The 11,073-nt window shown below is 42.8% G+C and overlaps 1 protein-coding gene across 1 annotated transcript in view; it reads left to right on the top strand.

Moving 5' to 3' along the window:
* Positions 1-683: 683 nt before the first annotated feature.
* The window catches only part of LYPD6B (LY6/PLAUR domain containing 6B), a 166,946-nt gene continuing 156,556 nt past the window's right edge, over positions 684-11,073 (top strand). The window contains exon 1 of the mRNA XM_081095131.1: positions 684-744. The gene's annotated coding sequence lies outside the window, so the exon portion shown is untranslated. The remainder of the gene's footprint in view (positions 745-11,073) is intronic.

The raw sequence follows: 11,073 nt of genomic DNA, 5'->3' as shown, positions 1-11,073 counted from the left end.
CCAGCATCAGACTGGACGCAAAAGACCCGGCCACACTTTGTTTGTTTATTCGGTATTAATGGAGCACCTGCTCGGTACTGGGTTTGTTCAAGGTTCAGGTGATTGAACAGTGGACAGGCAAGGTCCCTGCTCAACTGGGGCTTACAGTCCAGGGGTGGGAGGACAGCACCCTCGGGAATGAATTTATTTGCAGCCGAATGCCGTTATTAAAACGGGGGGATGGGTGAGGTGGCATGGGGTAGGGTGGAATGGTCGCAAAGGCCTTCTGAGTCCTTCCAGTTCTGAACTAACTCGCCTGTGCCCTTGGCCCAGTCATTTCCACCCCGAGGGTCTCGGTTTCCATGTTCTACAAAGAAAGGGGTGGCCTCCCCCTCTGAGCTCCGCTGCGTCCAGCTCCCTCCCTCTGAGTTCATTTCCTGAGCGGCCAGGCGGGGGTGGGAGCAGCCGGGCCCTGGCTCCCCGCCGCCTCCCAGGCACTGAGCGTCCCAGGTGTCAGCTAACGCGGTGGCCGGCCTCCCTTTCGCCCGCAGAGGATCTGCGAGGTTTGCCCGCGGAGCTGGAGCCGGCTGCTCCCGGCCCGCGGGGACCCACGGGTCCGGCCTCGGCCCCCTCGGGGTGTCCCAGGTGTCGCAGGGCGGGAGGAGCCGCGCCCCGCCCCGCCCAGTGCGCCGCAGCCAACAGCGGGCCCCCGGCGGGCGCTGGAGCCGAGGCGGGAGGCGGGAGCCCGGAGCGCGGGCGGCGCAGGTGAGCGGGCGGCGCTGCGGGCCCGGGAGGGTGGTCGGATGGGGCGGAGGGGTGGGGGTGGGGGGACTGCGGAGCCCGCGCCGGGGTTCTGCGAGGCGGGGGGCTGTGCGGGTCGCCCCTCTCCGGCGCGCGGGGGGAGCGAGGCGCGCGGGGCCGGGGCACAGCCTTGGGGTCCGGTCCGGCCGCTGGCGTACGGCGAACAGCTGCAAACATCTGGACGGGGCGGGAGCGGGGGCGGCGCAAGCACCCCAGCGGGTGGGAGGGGGCGGGGTGCGCGGGCTGCTGCGGGGAGAGCGGAGCTGGTGCGGGGGTTCAGGACGCAGGAGCCGGGGAGCTCAGCTCTCGGTCTGCGGCGCTTCCCAGGCCCCGCGCGGCGCTGCTGCCCCTCCGCCCGGCTCTTTACTCTTGGAGTTGGTGTCGAGTAGCCGACCGGCACCGTGTGAGAACCCGGTGTGCGAAGCTGCTCCGACCCCCGGGGGCCTAGGGGGTAAGGTGCGGGTCTCTGCGCCCTGGGCAGCGTGAGAGATGGAGGTGTGCTCACCATTTCCCGGGGCCTAAAGTGGAAAAAGTCCCGAGTAGTACTTAAATTCCAGTTACTAGCTGTGTTGCTTTGAGCAAATTACTTAACTTCGCAGATCCCCAGTTCCCTCACGGGTACAATGGGTATTAGTCTTTAGAAGAGCCCTAAGCTGTATGCTGTTCCTGAAGTGCACAGCACCGTGCTCGGTGGAGAAGTTCCCTCCACTCTCTAGGTGTTGGTGCAACACTCTACACCTTCCAGAGGCCCCCACACATTTCTGCACAGAAGGCAGAGCCAGGAGGCTTAGATTACCCTCTCTTAGGGGGAACCCTGGGGGTGCTGGCGGTGTGTTTTTTGAGGGGAGTGGGCATTTTTCTTTCTTTTTATTTATTAATTTATTTTTTCTCATCTAGGATATTTTTTTTCCCATTGATTTTTTAGAGAGAGTGGAGGGGAGGGGAGAGGAGGAGGAGGAGGAGGAGGAGGGGGAGGAGGATTGGTAGCCTCAGGGATTGAACTTGCAACACAGAGGTATGTGCCCTTGTCCGGGAATTGAACCCTTGACCCTTCATTCTGCCCTTGGGTCTGTGGGCTGACACTCTCACCATTGAGCAAGCAGGCCAGCGCTCGCTCTTTCTTTTCTCTTTTTGCACCACTCTGACTTGTTCATGGCTAGGCCTCCTCCCAGCTGCCTTACTTCTGACACCAATCCCGAGGCCAAGATGGAGAGGTGCGGGTGCGCAGGCCCTGCGGACAGAAGGTGTTATCAGCCTGCTCATTACATTTGTCAGAATTCTTTGAGTTGTTTTCTTCACTTGGAAATTGCCTTATGCAACATAGAAATTGACTGGCTCACGTGAATGAAAGGCTGAGGGTTTTCGCTTCAGGCACAGTTAGATCCAGGAGCTCCTATCAGGTTGCAGGGCTGCTCCTCTCTCATTTGTATCTTGGCTCTTTCCCCTCCTGTGTTGACGGGTTCTTACGGTGGAGTGACAAATAGCATGGCACCTTCAGGCTTACCTGTTTCTTCAGAGAGAGGGTGTGTGTGTGTGTGTGTGTGTGGGGGGGCAGTCTCTTCCATCTCCTCTGTTATTAAGCACGTCTTACTTATATACTAGCCCAGTGGTCAGCAAACTCAACAGAGCCAAATATCAACAGGACAACGATTGAAATTTCTTTTGAGAGCCAAATTTTTAAACTTAAACTATATAGGTAGGTACAGTGTTATTAACTTAATTAGGGTCTCCTAAGGCTTAGGGAAGAGCCACACTCAAGGGGACAAAGAGCCGCATGTGGCTCTTGAGCCGCAGTTTGCCGACCATGGTGCTTGACCAAAGCAGGCCAGGCCATCTCAGTGGACAGGGAGCAGGTTTCCACCATAGAAGTGGTACTTTACCCAGGTCCCACCCGTGTTTGGGGAGATTAGTTTAGCTACTAGGATAGTGCCACCCCGGCTGCTGGGGTTTGGGGAGGGGCAGTCCCCAATGAGAAGCTGCATCCTGGGCAGGTAATCATAGGGCATGCCCGTTGTACCATCCCAGCCTTTGCTCACCACCATCTGAAGATGTCTGTAGCAGAGTGCACACTGCCTGGATGCCCTATTCTGTCTGTCAGTCATCAGGTCTTTATCGAAGGCTCAAAGGCATCTTGCATGTTCATCCTTTCATTCATTGTTTTGTTCATTCATTCATTCATTCAGCATTTAATTAGTACCCAACATATGATAAGGCCTCTGCCAAGGGTGAAGTTGCTTGCTTCTGAGCTCAGAGTCTAGCTGGAAAGGCAGTGTCTGGGACTGTTTTACTGGGGATAGAGTGAAGACTTCCCAAGGACATTGTAATTGTCCTTTAAATTGGAGATGAGTAGGAGAAAAAGTTGGAGGGACTTCTCAGGCCATGTGGTAGGGTATCCTATAGAGCTTTCTATTGTAACATTATTTAGGTGACTTTACCCTCTTGTGTAAGAAGCCTGGAGGCAGGCAGTTCAAAGTAGTCTCAGCTCTAGGTTGGCTCCTGGAAGATTCCCTTGGTTTTCTCTGCCCTGTCACAGGGGGACTGGAACTCCATGCTGCCTTCGTGGGGTCGCATCCAGAGCAGAAAGGAAGGGACGGGGGTTGCTTCTTGTGTTTCTCTAGATAACAAAGGACAACATTTCCTAGAAGTTCCATGTGCCATTGGCAAGAAGAGTCACATGGCCACCCTAAACCAGTGGCTATGAATGTTTGGGCAAGCAATTTGGGGCTGGGGGAGGGCTCACCTCCCCTGAACACATCGATGCTCGACTTAAACAAAATCGGAATTCTGTTAGCAAGGAGGAAAGCGAGACTGCCCAGCGGGCTATTAGGTAGGCAGGCCACTGTGTCTCCCACCGGTGGGGCCAGACGGTGAAAGGCATGGCTTCTGTGGGCAATCAGAAGTTCAGTCCTATAGCAGGATATGGTGTGGCTGCTGGGAAGAAAGGAGCTGCGGTTGGAGACGCAGGTAGAGACAGGAGTCCCCAATGTTAGGTACCACTCTGGGTGTCACTAAGAAGCATACATCTTGGTCCCACTCTTCAAATAACTTACACTCAAAACCTGGGAAAGTTTTTCTGAGTTTTTTCGGACTTTCATTAGTAACAGCAACAGTGACTCGCTCTGTGGTGGTAACTCTCCAGGGCTGGACTAGGGTGGAGGGCTTTAGGGATGGGCCCTTGTGTAGTTTGAAAAGGCTTCACAGGTGGTTCTGCTGTGCCTCCCACTCCCCAGCCTACCCCGGTGCCTCCGCTTCCCCTCCCCCATGCCCGCTTGTGTCATGTCTTCAGTATTGTTTCCTGCCTTTTAAAGGCTGGGACTTGCTGAAGATGCAGTTAGTGGTAGATCCTGGACTAGAGAAAGATTTTGCAGGCAGCAAGTCCAGCGAGTGAATACTCCATAGGTGTGTTTAATAGGAAACCAGCCCGTCTATTGCTTTGAAAGTATTCAGCCTGTTTTCATTTGAAGTATGAGGTGAGTGCTGCTTTTTGTTACCATTTGATAGGGTGGACACTGGTGGAAATTTGGGGTTAGATTGGATAACCAGGGGTGCTACTGCTCATGATCCTCCATCCTCAGTATCTAGGTAGCACAGAAACTGGCAAAAAAGACCTGTCACGAATCCTCATAGAAAGGAGGGAGCGACAGGGAGCATATTGTGTTGTTTCCATCAGCAGTCCTGCCATGGGTTGGCCAGGATCATTGGAAGATTGTGAGGGAATGAGGTAGAGAGATACCTTGGGTAGTCATTCATTCCATAAATATTTATTGAGCATCTACTGTGTGCCAGACACAGTTCTGGGTGCTGGTGATAAAAGAGTATACAAGAAAGACAAAGTCTCTTCTCATGGAGCTTACAATTTACTGCAATGAGACATTTGTTTATGTTTTATTTCATATGTCAGGTGATGTGAAATACTACAATGAAAAATAAAACAGATTAAGAGAAGAAACTCGCTGGGCACAGTGGGATAATCTTAAAGGTTTATTGTCTCTCTGGTTGCCAGCAGGGAAATGTAGTAGTCTGAGCAGGTATGGCATTGGGGGGAAAAAAAGACAAAAAGACACATGTTCACTTAGAAAAAGAGGGTTACATATTGGATAACTTGATCTTAAAGGATTTCTTTCATGCAGAATCTGTTTGTTATACCTGACATTGTTCCCAAACATGATTTACAATGACTTAGAAAACATGGTACCAGGTGATGAGAAATAAGTGAAGAAATATGAGCAAAGGGATAATAAGGGTCATTTCTTTCATCATTGTGTTCCAGAATTGTTTAGTTTTCATAGCAGGGGAAGGAGGAAGTATGGTGATTAAAAATGTGGTGATTCATGCTCAGGGTTCATTATTTAAAAGGTGAGAAAATAAATTTTGATGGCTCAGAAAGTTATAACTTTTTTTGTTGTTTAAAGCAGCGGTCACCAACCTGTCAGACCTCACGAACCACCAGTGTTCCGCAGACCACTGGTTGGCGACCGCTGGTTTAAAGAACCAAATTTATTTGATAGGAAAAGTAGTCTCTTTACTAAAAACTTATATAAAATTTATCTCCTGAGTTAAAAAATATAGCAACAAACTAATAGTTTTTTTTAGATTAATCTAAACTACATCAAGGTTAACAGAGACCAAAGCCTTGTTTTCTTGTCAAATAATATGGTACAAATGAAAACTGGTGAGAAGTTTGGACCTATAACTGACTGGAAAAAATGTACAAATTCAAATAAGAACTTATAGCATAGAAATGTTATGAGGGATAATATTGATTAGTTATTTTTTGGGGGGTTGTTTCTTATTGTCAAGTTTTGAGAGTTCTTTACATAATCTGGATATATATCCTTTGTCAGAAATGTGATTTATAAATTAATTTTCCCAGTCTGTGCCTTATCTTTTTATTCCTGTAACAGTATCTTTCCTTAGGGCAGAATTTTTTAAATGTTGATAAACCAATTTATCAATCATTTTGTCAATCAAACTCTTGTTTTATCTAAGAATCCTTTGCCTAACCAAAAGTCTTTAACATTTTCTATATTTTCTTCTAGAAGTTCATAGATTTATATTTAAGTCTATGGCCCATTTGGGGCTAATTTTTATATAAGGAGTAAGATATGAGTCAAGGAAATTTTTATTTTTTTTTTGGTATGTGGAAATTTAATTGTTTCAGCACCATTTATTTATTTATTTATTTATTATTGTTATTATTATTTTCTTTATTGATTAAGGTATTACATATGTGTCCTAATCCCTCCATTGTCCCCCCAACCCCCCACTCATGCCCTCACCCCCCTGGTGTCTGTGTCCATTGGTTAGGCCTATATGTTTGCATATAAGTCCTTTGGTTGATCTCTCCCCCTTACCCCATCTTCCCTTACCTTCCCTCTGAGGTTTGACGGTCTGATCGATGATTCTCTGTCTCTGGATCTATTTTTGTTCATCAGTTTATGTTGTTCATTATACTCCACAAATGAGTGAGATCATGTGATATTTATCTTTCTCTGACTGGCTTATTTCGCTTAGCATAATGCTCTCTAGTTCCATTCATGCTGTTGCAAATGGTAAGAATTCCTTATTTTTTATCACAGCGTAGTATTCCATTGTATAGATGTACCACAGTTTTTTAATCCACTCATCTACTGATGGGCACTTAGGCTGTTTCCAGATCTTAGCTATGGTATATTGTGCTGCTTTGAACATAGGAGTGCATATATCCTTTCTGACTGGTGTTTCTAGTTTCTTGGGATATATTCCTAGAAGTGGGATCACTGGGTCAAATGGAAGTTCCATTTTTAGTTTTTTGAGGAAACTCCATACTGTTCTCCACAGTGGCTGCACCAGTCTGCATTCCCACCAGCAGTGCACGAGTGTTCCTTTTTCTTCACATCCTCACCAGCACTTGTCATTTGTTGATTTGTTGATGTTAGCCATTCTGACAGGTGTGAGATGGTACCGCATTGTCGTTTTGATTTGCATCTCTCAGATGATTAGTGACTTTGAGCATGTTTTCATATGTCTCTTGGCCTTCCTTATGTCCTCTTTCGAAAAGTATCTATTTAGGTCCATTGCCCATTTTTTGATTGTGTTGTTTATCTACCTTTTGTTAACTTGTATGAGTTCCCTGTAAATGTTGGAGATTAAACCCTTATTGGTGATAACATTGGCAAATATGTTCTCCCATGCAGTTGGCTTTTTTGTTGTTTTGTTGATGGTTTCTTTTGCTGTGCAGAAGCTTTTTATTTTGATGTAGTCCCATTTGTTTATTTTCTCTTTAGTTTCCATTGCCCTAGGACAGTGATGGTGAACCTTTTGAGCTCGGCGTGTCAGCATTTTGAAAAACCCTAACTTAACTCTGGTGCCGTGTCACATATAGAAATTTTTTGATATTTGCAACCATAGTAAAACAAAGGCTTATACTTTTGATATTTATTTAATATATTTGAATGCCATTTTAACAAAGAAAAATCAACCAAAAAAAATGAGTTCGCGTGTCACCTCTGACACACGTGTCAGGTTCGCTATCACTGCTCTAGGAGCTGTATCAGTGAAGCTATTGCTTTGGCATATGTCTGAGATTTTGCTGCCTGTGGGTTTCTCTAATATTTTTATGGTTTCTCGTCTTATGTTTAAGTCCTTTCTCCATTTTGAGTTTATTTTTGTATATGATGTAAGTTGGTGGTCTAGTTTCATTTTTTTTGCATGTATCTGTCCAATTTTCCCAACACCGTTTATTTACGAGACTGTCTTGACTCCATTATTTGAAGGAACACTTCCAAGCTCATTCTATGAAGCCAGAATTACCCTAATACCAAATCCAGATAAAGACAACACAATGAAAGAGAAGCACAGGCCAATATCCCTCATGAACATAGATGCCAAAATCCTCAACAAAATTCTAGCAAATTGGATCCAACAGTACATCATGACCAAGTAGGATTTATCCTGGGCATGCAAGGATGGTACAATATCTGCAAGTCAATAAATGTGATACATCACATAAAAAAATTGAGAAATAAAAATCACATAGTCAAATCAATTGATGCAGAAAAAGCATTTGACAAAATCCAACACCCTTTCTTTCTTTTTTTTTTTCTTTTTTTTTTCAGTTGATCAGCAGCCTAGCCAGGATCTCTAGCCAGGATCTCCAACCAAGTTCTGGTCTGGATCTCCAGCAAAGTTCTGGTCAGGATCTCCAGCCAGATTCTGTGTCCATGTTCTCTTGCTAGGTTCTCCAGCCAGGTTCTGTAGCCATGTTCCCTCACTAGGTTCTCCAGCCAGGTTCTGTCCAGGTTCTCCAGCCAGGTTCAGTCACCAGGTTCTAGTCAGGTTCTCTTGCCATGTTCTATCCAGGTTCTGTAGCCAGGTTCTGTCTCTAGGTTCTTCAGCCAGGTTCTCTCGCTAGGTTCTGTCTCTAGGTTCTGTTGCCAGTTTCTGTCCAGGATCTTTTGCCATGTTCTCTCCAGTGAAGTTCTTCTGTCTCTAGGTTCTGTGTAGGTTCTGTCTTCTAAGTTCTGTCTTCGCCAACACCCTTTCTTGATAAAAACCCTCAACAAAATGGGAATAGAAAGATCATACCTCAACATAATAAAAGCCTTATATGACAAACCTACAGCCAACATTATACTCAATGGGCAAAAACTTAAACCATTTCACCTGAGAACAGGAAGGAGACAGGGATGCCCACTTTCACCATGCCGTTTGACATCGTACTGGAAGTGCTAGTCTTAGCAGTTAGACAAGAAGAAGAAATAATAGGCATCCAAATTAAAAAAGAAGACTTAAAACTGTCATTGTTCACAGATGACATGATACTGTACACAGAAAACCCTAAAGACTCCATCAAAAAATTATTAGACTTAATAAATGAATTCGGCAACGTAGCAGGATACAAAATTAACGCCAAGAAATCTATGGCATTTTTATACACCAATAATGAACGTACAGAAAGGGAGACTAAAAAAGCAATTCCATTTACCATCGCACCAAAAAAATTAAGATGCCTAGGAGTAAACTTGACTAAGGAGGTAAAAGACCTATATGCAGAAAACTACAGGACACTGAAAAAGGAGCTAGAGGAAGACATAAACAGATGGGAGAACATACCATGTTCATGGATTGGTAGAATCAACATCATTAAAATGTCCATACTACCCAAAGCAATCTATAGATTTAATGCACTCCCCATTAAAATACCAACGGCATATTTCACAGACCCAAAACGAACTCTCCAAAAATTCATCTGCAATAATAAAAGACCCCAAATAGCTGCAGCAATCCTGAGAAAGAAAAACAAAGTAGGAGGGATCTCAATACCAGATATCAAGCTATATAACAAAGCCATGGTTCTCAAAACTGCCTGATACCGACACAAGAACAGACATATAGACCAATGGAATAGAATAGAGAACCCAGAAATCAAACCACTATGCTCAATTAATATTTGACAAAGGAGGCAAGAGCACCATTTGTTTTAAAAGACTATCCTTTCTTTATAGAATTGTCTGGACACTTTTGTTGAAAATCAATTGGCCATAAATGTACGTATTTTATTCCATTGATCTATATGCTTACTTTGTGCCAACACTACATTGTCTTGATTACTATGTCTTTATAGTAAGTTTTGAAAGTAGATAGTTTAAGTCCTCCAACTTTATTACTTTTCAAAATTGTTTTGGCTCTTCTAGTTCTTTTGCCTTTCCTTATGAATTATAGAAACAGCTTGTCAATATGTATAAAAACTCCTGCTGGGACTTTTAATAGGATTGCATTGAATTTATAGATTAATTTAAGAAGAATAGACATCTTTACAATGTTGAGTCTTTCAATCCATGAATACAATATATCTTATTTTTCCATTTATTTCAGTTTTTTCCCTTATTTTTCTATCAGTATAGTAGTTTTAGGATAAAGGTTTTGCATATGATTCATTATGTTTATACTTAAATATTTCATTTTTGAGGGGTTGCTATTGTTGCTAGCATGTAGATATGCAATTGATTTTTGTATATTGACAGTGTGTTCTGTTACCTTGCTAAAGTTATTTATTCTAGGAGGTTTATTTGTATATTTTTTTGGGATTTTCTACAGATTCAATGATGTCATCTGTCAATAAAGACAATATTATTTCTTCCTTTCCAATCTGGATGCCTTTTATTTCTTGTCTTGATTTATTGTGCTGACTAAGATTTCTAATACAATGTTGAATAAGAGTGGTGAGTGAAAATGTCTTGTTTTTTTATCATGGGGGGCAACAATCTTTTACTATTAATTATGATGATGGCTGAGGTTTTTATGGTAGATGTCATGGTATTTCTAGTTTACTAAGTTTTTATTATGGATGGGTTTTGAATTTTGTTGAAAGATTTTTCTCCATCTGTTGACAGGATCATGTGACTTTTCTTTATATTTAATATGGTGAATTGCACTGATTGATTTTCAAATGTTGAACCAGCCTTGTATTCCTGGGATAAACTCCACTTGGTTGTGATGTATTTTTGGAAGAGAATGTATAGGATTGGTATTTTTTTGTTCCTTCAGTATTTGGTAGGACCAATTAGTGAAACCAATGGACCTGGAGTTTTCTTTGATGGAAGGTTTTCAACTACAAATTTAATTTCTTTACTATATATAGGTTTTTTTTTTACAACTCAGGTTACCTATTTTTTTTATATGTTTTGGGAGTTTATATCTTTCAAGGAAATCATTTACTTCACTTAAGTTGCCAACTTTTTGGATATAGACTTGTTTGTAAGTAGTGTTATATTATCCAGTTAATGTCTGTGGAGTCTATTATGATGTTTCCCATTTCATTCCTGATATTGGTAATTTGCGTCTGCAATCTTTTTCTTAGTCTGTTTAGAAATTTATCAATTTTATTGATCTTTTCAAAGATCCATATTTTGGCTTTATTAATTTTGTCTTATTTTTTTTTTAACTTACTTGACTTTTGTTATTATTTACTTCCTTTTCCTTGCTTTGTGTTTAATTCACTCTTCAGTTTTCTTAAGGTGTAAGCTTATATTACTAATATGAGATTTTTCTTATTTTATATAAGCATTTAATGCTGTAAATTTCCCTTTTAAACACTGCTTTAGTCATGTTCCACAATTTTGATGTGTATTTTTATTTAGAATTAAAATATTTTAAAATGTTCATTGAGACTTTCTCTTGACTCATGTATTATTTGAAAGTATGTAATTTAATTTTTACATATTTGGGAATTTCCCAAAAGTCTTTCTGTTATTGATTTCTAGTTTAATTCTATTGTTATCTCACAGTATAATTTGCATAATTTCTATTCTT

Source organism: Myotis nattereri, assembly GCF_964212035.1.
Source record: "Myotis nattereri genome assembly, chromosome: 7".
In the NCBI taxonomy this organism is placed as follows: Eukaryota; Metazoa; Chordata; class Mammalia; order Chiroptera; family Vespertilionidae; genus Myotis; species Myotis nattereri.
Note: the sequence above shows the minus strand (reverse complement) of the source record. Positions and strands in the feature narration are given on the sequence as shown.